At 38.3% G+C, this 16,484-nt stretch overlaps 1 protein-coding gene across 4 annotated transcripts in view; it reads right to left on the bottom strand.

Moving 5' to 3' along the window:
* RASGRP3 (RAS guanyl releasing protein 3) overlaps nucleotides 1-16,484 on the bottom strand; it is a 101,499-nt gene that overhangs the window by 80,440 nt on the left and 4,575 nt on the right. The window contains exon 1 of one of the 4 annotated variants that reach the window (XM_090281135.1): nucleotides 5,871-5,934. The exons of the other annotated variants lie outside the window; for them this stretch is intronic. The gene's annotated coding sequence lies outside the window, so the exon portion shown is untranslated. Of the gene's footprint in view, nucleotides 1-5,870; nucleotides 5,935-16,484 lie in introns of those variants that run through there. 4 annotated transcript variants of the gene reach the window in all.

Here is a 16,484-nt window from a genome sequence, read left to right as displayed (position 1 = left end):
ATCAAGAACAAAGGGCCCAGAGCAGAAAAGCCTGGCCATCCATCAACAAAGCCAGATGCTGCCTCCACACTGTCTCAATTTTCTAATTTTCTGGTCCTGGACCCAATATTTGATAGCAAGCCACCGGAAATGGTGGAACTACCAAGTTAAAAGCAAAGGATACAGGGAGAGGGAGAAAGCACGGTCTTCTTGAGTGCCCTGAATTCAGTGTCACAGAGACGTCCTGTGGGGCCTTTGTGCCTACTTGAGGCATTCCCTTCAACAGAAATTCCCAAGTCATATCTATCCATCCCATGCCGACTGTCCATCCCTCCATCCACCTTGTTCCAAACTCCAAACAAGTTGCTCCAAGTTGTTGACACGCCACCTGCTGGTCAATTTGAGGTACAGTATTCCCTCACTTATTGTTGGTATTACGTTCTAGACAGCCCCCCACCCCGCGATAGGTGAAAATCCATGAAGTAGGAACCTTACATTTATTTTAGTATTTATATATATTTTAAGGCTTTATAAACCCTTCCCACACACTTATAAACCGTTCCCAGTCCCTTATTGACCTTTCCCACTCCCTCATTAACCTTTTTCACACTTTTATAAACACTACTTATGTTCTTAAACATATTCTACACTCTTAAACCTACGTAACTTTAACAACATACATAGACAGTACCGCAAAATCCCGCGGTATAGCGAGAAATCCGCGATAAATAATTAAATATAATATTTTTTAAAATCCCGCGATACAGTGAGGCTGCAATAAGTGAACCGCGATATAGAGAGGGACTACTGTACTATCGGTGGTGTCATATGGTCACCCATACCTTCCTTTTCTTTCGGAGGAACCTTTATACACATTACTCTGATTTCTCATGTTCAGCAAATTCTGCCTGGTCATCTATTTCTCGGATACATACACTTTTTTTGATTCTTTCTATTCTTTTTTCTTTCAACATCTGTTTAAGTATCAGAGAATCTTCTCTCCCCCTCCTTCCCCTTTCCATCCCCTTGAACCATATATGAGCCCAGATAAATACTCTGTCACAAGCAGTTATAAGAGCTGTACTAGTGACATGCCTGTAACAAATAGAAAGAAAAAGTTCTGAAATAATCAGAGAGTAGAGTTTTTCATCTCTAAAGCCCTTGAACAAAGCAAATCATTGTCAATACATGAAAAAATATGGTGTCTGTGTTTGCTGTACGTTTCCTTTGGGGATTTACCAAAGTAGGTGACAGAAATCTCTGCTCCCCAAGTTTATAATCTCTCTGAGAGAAAAGTGGAACAGGTAGAAAGCCATACATAAGGCATAATAATTATTATCTATCATAACAATTAGTACCTATTAATATTATAATGTATTACATTAATACATTATTAATAATATATAACAACCTCACATCTGTGCACAGTGCTCACTTAATTCTCATAGCAATGCCTAAGGGGACACTGTTATTACCCCCAGGTGACTTTAGTGAGAAGAGCTAGCCTGCCCACAACTAGTAACTAAACAGCTTAGAAAGAGAGAGAGAAATATGGATGTGAACCCAGGTCTGCCTGACCCCAAACCCAGCACATTTAGCCCCAAAATGATTTAGTAGCCATAAAAGTTTTCACAGACTGGCTCACCCTTTTCTAATTGGACCTGCTTACCCTCAAGAACAAGAGCCAAGTTAACTGTTTTGTACTTTGGGGTCTAATTGTTGGTATGACAACTGTAGTTTCCTGTTACTATCCATTGCAAAATGTTTGATATTTCAGCCAATGATGGCCTGGTAGATTGAGTGGCATTTATAACACTGTTTCTGGGGATAATGCCTTCTATGGGTTAAAGATATGTTGAATTCTAAATAACTGCTATACCAGTGACCCTTTGGAACACAAGCCATTCATAACTTGGAGACAGGCTGTATAAACATAAAAAGAATGAATAAGGAAGACAGCCCCTACCAAAGCAGCCTCTGCAGAAGGTGCTTTCTCACCCCAGTCCCCTCCACCTTTCTTCAGCATCCCTGGAGAAACTCCTAAATTTCTGGACAGATCTGTCCAGATTAAAAATAGACTTCTGCTTTTACTCTTTTTCCTGTCTTCTATCTCTTCCTTTTCTTTCTTCCTTTTTGTAAAATTTCATTTACTTTTAAAAAGCACATCACATATTAGTATAATTGCATTTACTTAATCTAGTTCATTTCAATTCACCTTTATGGCAGCATTTTTCTCTCCACCTAATCAGCTTCTTAGATGAGGCTGGATTTCCAGAGGAAGTTTCATACAGTTAAACATGAGAAGGAACATTTAGCTGTTATGGTGCAAAGCACCTTACTTAGCATAATTACAGTCGTCCCTCTCTATATGGCGGTTCACTTATTGCGGCCTCACTGTATCACGGGATTTTTAAAAATATTATATTTAATTATCGCGGATTTTTCGCTATATCGCAGGATTTTGCGGTACTGTCTATGTATGTTGTTAAAGTTACGTAGGTTTAAGAGTGTAGAATATGTTTAAGAACATAAGCAGTGTTTATAAAAGTGTGGCAAAGATTAATAAGGGAGTGGGAAAGGTTAATAAGGGACTGGGAATGGTTTATAAGTGTGTGGGAAGGGTTTATAAAGCCTTAAAATATATATATAAATACTAAAATAAATGTAAGGTTCCTACTCCATGGATTTTCACCTATCGCGGGGGGTCTAGAACGTGATACCAGCGATAAGTGAGGGAATACTGTACTTACATAATTTTATTCTCTTAATAGTTTTATTTCAGCCCCTTGATTTAACAGCAATATTTATTACTGTGCAAGGATCTCACCCCCAGAAAAGGCAGACTAGTGGTAAAGTTAATCAGAATTTAAATCTTCCAAAACGTCACTGCTGTTTGCAAGTCTTTTAGTTCTTGAAAAAAAGTTGCTTAAAAAAAAAAAAATCCCCAAGTCTGCCTCTGTGCATTTTTCTGAGAATCGTTTAGTGTTCAGAAGATAATAGAACGGCAGTTTTCCTTTATATTCAAGTTTCAGCATGATTACTATTTCAAAGCTGAAAATACAAAGTTGATTCAGGGATAAATGAGGCAAAGAAAATATTTAAGTTTATTTATTTTTCTTGAAAAGTGTGATAGCTAAATGCATGAGGTGGGGTGCAGTTAGGTCTTGTAGGAATCTTAGGAAAAGCTCAGGTAGGAACTCTAAATCTTCGTATTTTCATTTGCCAACGACAGGCCCCTCCCTTCTCCCTATCCCCCACTGCAGCTTCACTCAGCACTGGCCTGAGTCCGCTAAGCTCTCCTGGGTTTACATAGAGCCCACTGGCCTTGGCTGGAAGATGATGTTCGGTGTATATATTTTCTGGATGAATGAATGAGTGAATTTTTACACCATGGTTGTAATTAGAAAATAGCCATATTATTTTGAGACCAAATCCATCTGCTCAAAATTGTGCATAATTCTATATATGTTCTGCCTAATCATTCTGCTCTTCACTGTACCATATTATCCAACCCAGCAAGCTGACTGCAAGTCTTATTTTCCAGTCCTTACTGCCAAATTGCTTGCTCAAGTTTTCATCCAACCATTATTGTCTTTAGGTTTTAGATCTGTAAGACCTGAGCTTCTGAGCTCAGTTCCGTATCCTTTATATACACTTCATTAAGCGCCGCCGTGATTTCCTTACACTGTATTTGCTCAACCTTTTGGCCACAGTATTGGGATTACTTATACCCTTGTGTGGAGAAAGCGTTTGGATAAGCTGTTCCTTTTTACAACTTCCTGGGAACCCAGAGGCAACCACAAGCAGAGCGGGAACCTGTCTGAGGAATGAGAACTTCATATTCTTGCAACAAGATTTTCTTATTTGCAGATCAGCAGGAGGTAAATGAAGAAACACTTTTAGAAGCACATTTTTTAAAATGGTAGGGAAATTTCCAATTTTTTTTTTCATGTTTTAATTAAAGAAGGAGCGTTTATTCTCAGGGCTCATCTTTGTGATTGCCATTCTTATTAGTGAAAGGCCACAGATGGATTTAAGCTGTGTTAAAACCCTCAAATCGAGAGCCCAGTTGGGGGAGGGGTCAGAACTGAGAGGTGGGTGCTGTTCCTTTAATATAACTACAGGAAGTCTGAAGCTCAACAAAGCTTCTTGGCTGGCGGAGTTAAACACATCTTGTGAGAAATCAATACAGGGAGCATGGGCTAGAACAGGTGAAAATTACCATCCTAAATGGTGAGGCTTCAATAGGTATTAAATACCTATAACTTTCTTTTAAATATATATTCTACTGATTAGAATAACTACATTATCACACTGAAGAATAGTCTTGTTTCCTATTACAAAATAAGAAAAGCAGGACTCCTGTGTGTGTTTTTCCTTTATAAGATATTTAAATTTAAAAAGCAACAATGCTCATTATAGCAAATCAAACAAGACAGACATATACATAAATAACTTTAAGTCCTCCTTTCTGTTCATTCCCATCTTGCTGAGATAACACACGCCTATGAGAAATGTATCTCATATATACATATATGTATGAGGTTCTGTTTTCCCATTAAAAAAAATAACCTATTAGATTTTTCTCCTTTAACAATGTATCATGGTCACATATATTGGCTCCAAGATCAATAACATAGATTTAATTTATTTAATAGTTGCGTGCACCTCCACAGTGTAGTAATGGACACCTAAGACGCTCCCGGTGTTTTTCCTCCATAGTGTTGCCCTCAACATCCTTACACTTGTATCTTTACTTTCTGATGCTCTTATTTCCATAGCCTAGATCTCCAAAACAGGGGTGAATAGGATAGCAAAGTTATTCATTTTATTATACATTCTCATTTATTTCCCCAAAACTAAACTAAGAGCAATGCAAGGGTGATGGCCTTAAAAAAGACTGATAAATGTCAACTTAGAGGGTCAAGATTATAATATGAGAGACACTAAAAATTCATTTCAGAATGATATCCCACTAGGTATATTAACCAAATTGTGTTGATTCTTGCTTGCTTTTCATGTAGAATGATAATACTTTTCAAAATCAAAGCATCTTAAGCTAAACTGATTAAAATTTGTCAAAGTTAAAAGTGGGTCTATTTCCCCCCAGCTAATCCTTATGCTTGGCACACACCAAAAATTCCATGAACTCGAAAGGTCATTTCGGTTGTAGAATCAATTGTTGATTATTATTATTTTTTAATGTATAAGCACATGTGAATGGATGTTACAAAGGACAAAATGCTAATATCACACTAGAAATATTTTATTGTACTTTCTAAGCATGCAATGGTGCTGGTGCAAAGAAGGGTCGGTCACAGCCTCACTTGTTTCTATTTTCTGGACTGGGGGTTTAGTAACTGAAGAGCTGTTTCCTCTCCATGCCATCTCAGTGAAGCAGGAATGGGGCCTGCAACCCAAACAGGGATGAGGAGCACCCCGTGCCTGCAGCTGCAGCCCTCCTGGCCTGGGGTGTTTATCTAAAACCACCTCTACTAAATTGTACCATTTGGCCACATTTGTTTGGTTTGAAACTTTAGAGTGAGAGGCTGGACTATATTTGCCTATATTTTTAACAACATATATATCCCACGTTACTGTTCATGAATATGGCTAAACCAGCCAACATACTCTAAGACACAAATGACTGAGCACAGGGTTTCCTGCCTTAAGAAAAGAAAAAATAAGTTATGTTCAACATGAAGGAAATTTGTTCACATTATCAAAGCATTCTTTGTTTTATAAAGCCGCTCATTGCAGGATTACAAGAAATATGTGCACCCCTGAGTGCATTAAAAGTGGCAGTCAACCAACCAAAACTCAACTCATATTATTCAAGAACACATTTGTTAAATAAAATAAACATGAGTCCAATTCTGGACCCAACTTACTGGCCCAGATGGTCTGTGTCCTCTGCTTCGGAACAAAATAGTGGGCAAGCTACTCCTAGCTGCCTGTGATAGCAGAGGCAATTTCACAGCCTCCCAGGGTGCTTAGAAGTAACCTGCTAAAAATAGCCCCTCAACTTTAAATAATGTCCTCAGCTGAGGGGCCAGGTGAAAATATAAATTGCTTGAAACATGTCCTCAGCATTCTAATTCCTTAGGACTACTGTTAGCTGAAAATCCCTAGTAATTCTCCTGACAATTCCAATATTAATAACCTTTTTAAAAAAAAACATTTTCCAAACTAGTAGGAGAGGCAGCGTGGTGAGTGGGGGGATGCTGGCACATTGGAGAACTGGAAAATCAGGATTCTCCTTCCCCAATCAGCCACTCACCAGCTAAGTAAGTCACTTAACCCTTGAGGTATAAAATCCTCAGTTGTAAAAGGGAATGATAATACCCAAATCAAAGGTTGGCCATGTGGGTTGGAAATAATGCATTTCAGGGTTTTATCCTGCAAAAGTATTCAAGATGCGCTCGAAGATATAAGCCAAATTCAATGTGTCACTTGTAATAACAACAAAAAGAGAAACGCCCTAAAATAAGGGGAGATTGATCAAAAGAATTACAATACATTAATTCAATGCTATATAGTCATGAAAAAGATGAAATGGGAAGACGACTGATGTAATAAGTGAAGTAAGCAAGCTGCAAAAACACTGTGCATAAGTATTGTTTTAAGCCAAAACAAAAACCAAAAAACCCCACTAAACATTTAGCCCCATTTTTATTACAATCATGTATGTTTTTAAATACATAGAAAATATCTGCTATGTATTTCAGGGCGATAACAAACAAGCTATAAATATATATCCACCCTGAAGAAAAGAAGAGCATTGCAAGGGTTACAAGTCTTTCATTTTTTACCTATTCATTTGGTATTGAGTACATTCATTTATAATAAACCTGCATTGTTTTTATAATTAAAAATTGGGGCCAAAAGAGAAATAATAACTGCGTAATCACATTGCCTGGTGAGCTTGGGTGAATGACTGTCATAGCTACTTCTGTCCAGAAGCTACAGAACTGCTTACATAAAACGAGTTTGCAGAAAACTAGCAGACCTTAATAACGGGTACCCAGTTACCTTCCTGTGTGAACTGGATCTGCTTTTATTTTTTTAGTGGTTGCTTATTATCATGACTGTAGTGATGACTTCATGGGTGCATATGTATGTCAAGGCATCAGACTGTATATGTTTAATACGTGCCATTTAGTATATGTCAACTGTACCTCAGCAAAATCGTTTTTAAGAAGGGGAGCTAAGTTTTTCAATAGTGATAGCATGAAGGATGGGAGAATGAGATCAGAATTAAAGGTTTCTAAGGTCTTTATGTTATTCAGAAGATGTCAATATGAAGATATTGATATTAGATGTTGTTAAATACAATTCATATTTTAAGTGTAGCCAAGAAAAGAAAAGTTATAGATCACATAACTTCCAAAACACTAGAGGAAGGAAACTGAAATAAAGAGAACTTGAGAAGTCCAAAAGAAGTCAGGAGAGGAGAGAAAAAGAATAATAATACAAAATGAAAATGACATCATTAATACCTCAATAACCACAATTAATGTGAATTATCTGAATTCATCATTAAAATGCAAAGACTATCATTCAATTGTGGACAAAAAAGGGGCCACACACTAAACCTGACAAGCTCAGAGGAGGCCTGCATGGTGGCCTTACAAATTCAGAGTCTGGAAGTAACCACATAGGATGATTTGAACATAAAAATTCCTAATCAAAAGGGGGTCATGAGGGGTGGTCACGTCCTGGGCCAGTAGCTTCCTTGACAAAGGTCAATCTTGAAATGAGCCTGTCTATTGTCCTTTTGCATCTAAGATAACATAACTTGAAATGTCAGAGTAAAATTTTCTAGATCCCTCCGGGTAAAACCACCTGGCGTTAAGAGTACAAGGCCACAGAACTTCTTGTTATCCGTAGACCATCTCTGGGTGCTGTAAATGTTAGCCTGGACTCAGCTACGTAAAAGAAGTCTGTCTCTCTATTTTGCTTTTTATCCAATCTCAGAGATTTCTCTACTTTGCTTTCTCTCACCCCCTTCATTTACCACCAATGGATTTCATGTATCCCTCCTTATGTCTGCTCCCAAGGTTCTAATGTATAAAACAAGCTGCAAAACTGCCATTCTCCAGAGCATTTTCGCAATCCATTGAGATTTTGCTTCCTGAAAATTGTCATCAGTTTGAGCAAACAAGTTCATAAAAATTCTCCAAAGGTTTGGATATTTCTTAACATCGACAAAATAACAAGCAAAAACATGGATCCATTTTTAATGAGTTCAGCTTCACCCGTGTAGGGTGTGTGAGTGGGCATGGGTATACACACAGATAAGAGGATCAGATACCTCTCCCCAAATCAACCTCTTTTAACTGCTTCTCTGAAGCCTTGAAATTAACTGAAGAAAAGTCCTTTTTACCAAAAATAACAAAGGGAACTGGCTTGGTGGGGAGGGAGGGGGTGAGGGAAGTAGAAGGGAACTGGCAGAGAGAAATAAAATCTCCCTGCTCTAACTTCAGCAAAATGGTAAATGGAACTCCCATGAGGTTGTGCCCCACTGGCCTGCAGAAAATGACAAGGCCCTCAGGGAAGCGTGGGCTTTTGTCTGGGACCTCTCACTTCCTCTTCCCTAGAAGAGGTCTGAAGGTAAAGGGGCCTTCCCTGAATGGTGGGGGCTGGAACCTCTGAGAAATGTGAGCTAAGCCTACCCGGGCCACACTGGACAATTCATCTATTCCTCCACAGAATCTGTAAACTTTCTAATCAATCTTATCTGGAAAACAAATAGAGACTTCTTCCCAGAACTGAATTCTTCAGTCTTTGTCCAAAGGGAGGCTATGTAGCTCCTCCAGGCAGTGCACCTGGCAGCATTCCCCCAGCCTTGGCTGGTTTTACAAGTGTTGGGGTCCATGTGCAAGAAACTGTGCTTGAGACCCTCGGAGACTGAACAGTTATGCTGTTCATTGCCTGGAAACAGCCCCTCCCAGCCCCGTTAGCTAGGAACCTGTGCTACTGCCCTGATCATTGGGAGGCTAAAGTGGAAATGGCATCAGATTAAGAATGAAAAGACGGGATTTCTTGTGCCAGCTCTGACTTCGTCTAGTTGCGGGATATTGAATCCATCACATTACCATTATGAGTCCCCCTTAATAATCAACAAAGTGGGAATGGCAATATCTGTTTCGTAGATTTTTCTGGAAAGCAAATGAAATAATATATGAGAAAAGAACTTTAGAAACCCACAATGTATTGTAAAGATGTAAAATATGCTCGCTTCTTACATTCATCTGTGGATGGACATTTGGGTTATTTCCATTCTTTGGCAGTTGTGAATAATATTTCTGTGAACATTGATGTGCTCCAAAGGGATTTTTTTTCAAGCACAAAACATGGCTCAAAAAATTTATAATTAAGTTGATGAGAGAAGAAACTCCTGGGAAAATTAACTACAGAGGCAAGAATGGCTGAATAGATGAAAGAAGTATCAATAAACATAGTGGGATTAAATATATTTGAGGGAATAGAAGATTTAGGTAGATAGGGTTGTAGCTTCCTATGGCAAAGAAGAAAGGTGGATGTTTTAAAGAAAATGCCCTACAAGCTAAAGAAATCGGGAGAGGCTGCTGAGGAAGGATGGGTTAACTGACTGGGAGGGATGAGAGTGGTTTCAGATACAGAAAGAACTGAACTGGTGTGGCCCTTTGAGAGCAGGTGGCACAGACACCCAGAGAGACAGCCCTGGTTCCCAGCCAGAAGAAATTCTAGGAAGGTGTTCGGAAGAGGGAAGTTACAGGAATACATTATTGTCTTAGCCCAGACTCTTGTTCCTCGAGCTCCATCCCTGCCATAACTCACTTGTGTGTCCCTGAATTCTCTTACGGATTAATGCAAGTAACCAGTGGCCCTACTCAACCAGATTGCTTGACCTTGCCCAAAGGTCAGTTAATGCCTTACTTTGTCATCCCCTCCTCATTTGCTAGTGATTAGAAAAAGCAATGGTAGCAAAGTCAGGATCCAACACTTAAAGGCACTCATGAAGCTATTAAAAAACTGGCTTGGAAAATGCACTTGACATAGAAAGACCAGTTGCTCACCCCTCTCTTCCCCTCCTGTTTCCCATGCTGGAGGCTGGAGAGGGGAGTGGATTTAGAAAATGATCCAAAGCTGGGTGCCTTTCTCTTTTCCTCAGGAGAACTGAGCAATGGTGCATGGCTTTGTGTCTCCTGTGCAAACATAGTCCCTTGCATTATAACCTTTCTCTCCATCTTCCTTTCTTTACCTCTCTGCCAAGTGTCCAAATGCTACTCAGGGAAATCTTACCCTATTTGGGAACCCAAACAGCTCCTAATTATGGCTACACACTAAGGGAAGTACTGCAAGGACATTGTCTTTGAGGAAAAGGCAAATCCAAAGTTTAGAAGCAAAATAATGGAGAAATGAAAAGTTCTTCTCCACCTAAGAGTTACTTAGATAAGGCAGTCTCCTTAGAAAAGAATTCCATCTTTTCCTCATTCTTGTTTTGTAAACTTGCTTTCCTACAACATTAATGGACAAAATAAATATAATTGATCTTTTATGCTTGTCCTGGCACCTGGTACAGCACCTGACACTTCCTAGATTCTCTGTTAGTGCTCAGTGCTCGTTGCTTTGGACATGAGGAGATTATAGGTTGATTCAATATATTCTTTTTCTGTTCAGGTTAACTATTAGTATATTATTAATATAACAATTATTAACATAGTATTAATATATGGTACAATATATTAATGCATAAACAATATGTTAATAATGTTTCATTGTAAATGCATTTTAACAATTTAATAATACATACTTATAATAAATTATAATGATTTAATAAAGAATAAAAATTTAACAGAATACATTGTTAATACATTGTTAATACACTGTAATAATTTTATTGTAGGTATATGTTATTTTAGGTGCACACACCAGTCACCATTTATGACTTTGTTTCGATGGGAAAAATGAAAAGTGAATTCAGAGGGCCAAGAACATTCTTAAAAGCAAGTTTTTGGAGCACTACCAATTTGTAAATCATGCAATGGATGGCCATTATTGATATTTTAAATGTCTTTAACTTTTTTTTATTTTATAATTTTCTGACTGCTTTAAATGTGGCTTCATAACCAAACCCTAATGGAATAAGAAATGAACCCAAAATATGATCGTTCCACTGGGCTGTGACTCATTACCAGCACATCAGGGGTCCTTGTTCCAGGTCTCTTCCATTGGCGGAGCCATGAGGATCTACAATGTCTTTTAGTTTTATCCACTTCCACCAGTTCTATTTTTGTAGCTCCATATTTAGCACACAGAGCTATCTTTATCACTCCAGCTGACTGCCATGAGAGTCCCCAGGGCAGAGTAGTTACACGAGATTATTGAAGCATACTTCCTACCCTTCAAATAAGACAATGCAGAATGCAGAAAAGACATCAGCAAGCGGTCACAATGTCAGAAGTGTCTGTGAGAATTGCTAAAGATTTCTTTCTTTGTACTAAACTTTATGTATTGGTAAGCACACAATGTCTATAATGCTTCCTGCAAGTTAATTTTAGTCCATGGAATGTAATCTATTTCTGTGCCTAAAATCACTTGAAAACATCGTGATAAAATAAAGTTTCTTACAATCATATAGTCCAGATTTCAAAATTAGGAGTTTTTTAAAACTTCTATTACCCTTATTCTCAGTTGAAGAACCCACAGTTACACAGTTAAACAGTTAGATTGTTTTAATAGGCCAAAACTCAAAAACTGCCAATCCTTTGCTTGCAGTTACTCAGAAGTCCTTTCAATTATTCAGCTTCAGTTGATACCTGTAAGGGTGGCCAGCTGACTGTATTATAATGGAGAAAACTGTGAGTCCTGAACAGATAATAGAATCTCACAGCCCAAACTTCAAATGCTATTTTTGTAACTGGTAGTACTAGAACTTTTCTGTTTAGATTTGAATGGTCCAATAAAATAGCTAGGAGGCATCTGAAGCTATTGAGCACAGGAAATGAGGCTTGTCTGAACTGAGATATGTAGTAATTGTAAAATACACACTGGAATTCAAAGACTTGATACGAAAGAAATAATGGAAAATATCTCATTATCTTTTATATTGATTGTATGTTAAAATGATAATGTTTCAGGTATATTGGGTTAAATAAACTATGTTCTTAAAAGTAATGCTACCTCTTCTTTTTATTTTTTACTGTGGCCACTGGAAAATATAAGGTGACATGCAAGCTCACATTTACGGCTTACATTATATTTCTATTGGACAGTGCAGTCTGGAGGCCTCTGCAATAAATAGCATGACCAGTAAGTGGTCCCTAAGATTGGAAGTTAGAACTACAGAATTTTACTCCAAATCAGGCTCCTCAGAGGACTTAGAATAAAGGTTAAAGCAGCCCCTGTATGTTTAGTTCTCCCTTTCAAAGAATTTTAATAGTCGGCCACAGGTCAGTTAAATGTCTTGGACACAAGCAAGAAAGCAAGGTTACTTTAGGGTTTGTAATACCTGCCTTACTTAGCTCTTTCCTAATTGATAACACGGCCCCCATTTTCATCTCAGCCATTATTAACTGTGCTCATTTCACAGTGTGGGAACTGGAGAGTGAATCATTAATTCACTTGTTCTGAGTTTTTGCTGCTTCTTCCCTCCTTCATTGTTGCATTAAAATGAAGACTAAGAATTATTTTTGCAGAAAATAGAAACATATATTTACTTTTTAAAAGTTTAATGGAACATAAAACTTTTTAAGGCTCTATGTATGGACAACAAGTGGCTAGTTTTTATTATAGGAACATTATTCCTGAACATGAACACAGGGAGTTTACATTAACCCTGAATACTAATCTAGGTTTAAAAAAATTCAGTACCAAATCCCTGATGTGGGATTACTAGATTACTGAATTAAAAACATATTTGGGGTCATTGCTGCCAGCAAAAAATTCTATAACTGTTGGTAAAAACAATAGTGATTTCAGAGGACAAAACAATAGCATCTTTGTAATGTTCTGAAATCGTTGCATGAAACTGGCTCCACTGCATTTCCCAGTCTGATTTGCTGACCATCTTGTCTACGCATAATTGTTTTCTGCCATTCATTTCCTCCAATTGTCAATTATTACTAAAACAATTATGAAAAAAAGAGTATGTGTCTTTGTTTCCTGTTGCTGATGAATGCAGTGAAGTCATAGACAAGGCTAGCGCATCATAATCTTTTCCATTACAATGAATTATGCTGTCACAAACAGGATACAGCTCTTTACTGGGCAAAGAGGCTGTAAATGGGGCTGAATTAGCACAAACGTGATTGTCAGCCGTGACAGCAAGAAATGAGAGCAGTGGGACTTAGCTCTCCATTTTCTCAAAACAAATTGGTTTTTGTTCCTGGTAATAAAAGTAGTACATGCCTATCCTGGAGACAAAGTAGAAAATAAAAATCATCATTACCCCACTGACCAGAGAGTCCTATTATTAACATTTCATTATATACATTTTTAGTTCTTAACTCTTTTTTATATGTATATGTATAATTTTTAAGAAAATGAGATCATATCATGTATATAATTTTTTCCCTTTTCTTGTTCACTTAATATTTATTATGAATAGCTTCCAATGCCATTAACTATTTTAATGCAATTTAATTCGCTTTTTACTAAAACATATAGTGTGTATTTTTAAGTCTTTAGAATAAGAAGTCTAGGACATTTTCTTGACAATAAAGACATATGTGCATTAAAAGTTTAATAACCAAACTTGATATATGTGCCTTTCAAACAAGATAAATAAGTGAAATATTTTTCCTAGAAAATATTCCATGTGCAGTTGAAAAGAATGTATATTCTGCTGTTCTTGGGTGAAATGCTCTAAAAATGTGAATTAAATCTATCTAGTCTAGTGTGTCATTTAAGGCTGCTGTTCTGTTGTTGATCTTCTTCCTGGAAGATCTATTGATGTCAATGGGGTGTTAAAATCTCCTACAATGACTATATTACTGTGGCTCTGTCCTTTTATGTTCACCAAAATTTGCTTTATACATATAGGTGTTCCTATGTTGTGTGCATAGCTATTTACAAGGGTTATGTCCTCTTGTTGGATTTCTCCCTTTATCATTATGTAGTGCCCTTTTTTGTCTCTTATTATAACCTTGTTTTAAAGTCTATTTTATCTGATATTAGTATTGCTGCCCCAGCTTTTTAAAAAAAATACTATTTGCATAAAATATCTTTTTTCATCCCTTTAGTTTCAGTCTATGGGTATCTTTTTTCTGAGGTGGGTCTCTTGTAGACAGCATATATATAGGTTTTGTTTTCTTATCCATTCAGCTACCATATATCTTTTGATTGGTGCATTTAGGCCATTTACATTTAAAGTGATTATTGATAGGTATTATTAACTGCCATTTTATCCTTTATTACTATGTTTCTCTTTCTCTCTCTCCTCTTTACTTTTCATGAAGAAGACCCTTTAACATTTCTTATAATACTAGTTTGGTGGTAACAAACTTCTTTAGCTTCTTCTTGTCTGGGAAGTTCTTTATTTCTCCTTCCATTTTAAGTGATAGCTTTACTGGGTAGAGTAGTCTTGGTTGTAGGTCCTTGCTTTTCCTCACTTTGTATTCAATCCCTTCAGGGGATTGTATTTTTATCACTTTGTATGTCAATCCCTTCTGACCTGAAATGTTTCTCTTGAGAAATCAGCTAACAGTCTTATGTGAGCTCCCTTGTAGGTAACTGTCTTTCTCTTAAGATTCTCTCTTTGTCTTTAACCTTTGCCATTTTAATTATGATGTGTCTTGGTGTGGGCCTGTTTGAGTTCATCTTGTTTGGGGCTCTCTGCACTTCCTGAACTTGTGTGTCTTTTTTTTTGTTGTTGTTCTTCACCAGGTTAAGGAAGTTTTCAGTCATTATTTCTTCAAATAGGTTCTCAAGCCCTTGCTCTCTTCTCCTTCTAGTATCTCTATGATGTGGATGTTATTACACTTCATGTTGTGCCATAAGTCCCTTAGACTATCTTTATTTCTTTTTTAATTCTTTTTTCTTTTTGCTGCTTTGATTGGGTGTTTTATGCTACCTTGTCTTTCAAATCACTGATTCAATTCTCTGCTTCATACAACCTACTGTTGAGTCCTTCCAGTACATTCTTCAGTTCAGATATTGTATTAATTTATGACCTGTTCTTTATGGTTTCTATGTCCTCTTTTATCCTTACTATCTCTTTAAGTTCTCACTGAGTTTATCTATTCTTCCCCAAAGTGCCTTTAGCATCCTTATAATGATTATTTTGAACTCGGTATCTGGTAGATTGCTTTCCTCCATTTTATTTAGTTCTTTTTCTGGCGATGTCTCCTGTTCTTTCATTTGAGGCATGTTTCTTTGTACCCCATTGTGGCTGCCTCTCTGTATATGTGTCTTTATATTAGGTAGCTCTGTGATGTCTCCCAGTCTTTGTAGTGTGGCCTTATGTAGTCGGTGTCCCATGAAGCACAGTTTCCCCTTTCAAGCAAGGTACTCCAGGAATGTCCCTTGTGTGGGTTATGTGAGCCCTCCTATTGTAGTTGTGTCTTGATTGCTGTTGACCCCTCTGTAAGTCGGGTCCACCCTTAGGCTGCCTGACTGTGGGGATTGGCTCGGACCATAGTGTATGAGCGGCTGTGTGGGTGCTGACCACACAAAGTGGAATTTGCCCCAGCCGGGGCAGTCTCCTTTTGGATGTGCCACTTGTGCTGCTAATTGGGTCCTGCTCTGATGTAGTCTGAATCCTGTCACTGGGTGTGTTGGTTTTGGAACCTCTCAGGTCAAGGTCTGATGCTGCCTCTGACTGGCTCTGGGTAACCTGTTTGGAATTACAAAGAAATCCACAGTTTGTGGCTCTCTCTCCTGGGCCTGGGTGTGCTTGGGAAGGGCCAAGCTACACACCAAGGCTAGCTTTCACCAGCGCCAAGACCAGAGCAGGTCAGTAAAAGGCCCAAGGCACCCCAAGATTTGCTTCTGCGTGCCTCTGCCTACCAGCTGCCTGTTATGTTCAGTCACTGAAAGGGCCTCTGGATGTGCTCGAGTTGCAAGAGGCAGGTTCTCAGTGAGTCACAAGGTATGGCAGAGTGGTGTTCACCAGGTGGGTACAGATTCAGACGTAGTGCCAGTGCTGGTCTAAGGCCATTCAGCAGAAGTCCCAGGGTACACCAAGGCTAGCTGCCACCCCTGGGTGCCTGCAGACTTTTATGGTGGAGCGGGCTCTCAGGGACGTATCACATGAGGCCAGCAGAGTTTATCAGGCCCAAACAGACCAAGATTTGGCCATGTGAAGGGAGGGCTCTGCACCATTTGGGAGTGTGAGGAGAAAATGACCCCCTTCTTAGAACCTCCTATAGAGCCACAAACCCAAGTCTGCTCCACCCTCCCTCTGCCAAAGCCTAGGGTGAGCAGCTACGAAGGAGAATTTGTGTGCCGGCCCTTTAAGAGGGCTCCTGTGTCTCTAGCAGACTTTCATCTTTCCCTGGTAGTCAGAATCCCCATTGATT

Source organism: Furipterus horrens, unplaced genomic scaffold (assembly GCF_987537825.1).
Source record: "Furipterus horrens unplaced genomic scaffold, mFurHor1.1.pri manual_scaffold_6, whole genome shotgun sequence".
NCBI lineage: Eukaryota > Metazoa > Chordata > Mammalia > Chiroptera > Furipteridae > Furipterus > Furipterus horrens.
The sequence above is the reverse complement of the archived record's forward strand: the minus strand, read 5'-3'. Positions and strand labels throughout refer to the sequence as shown.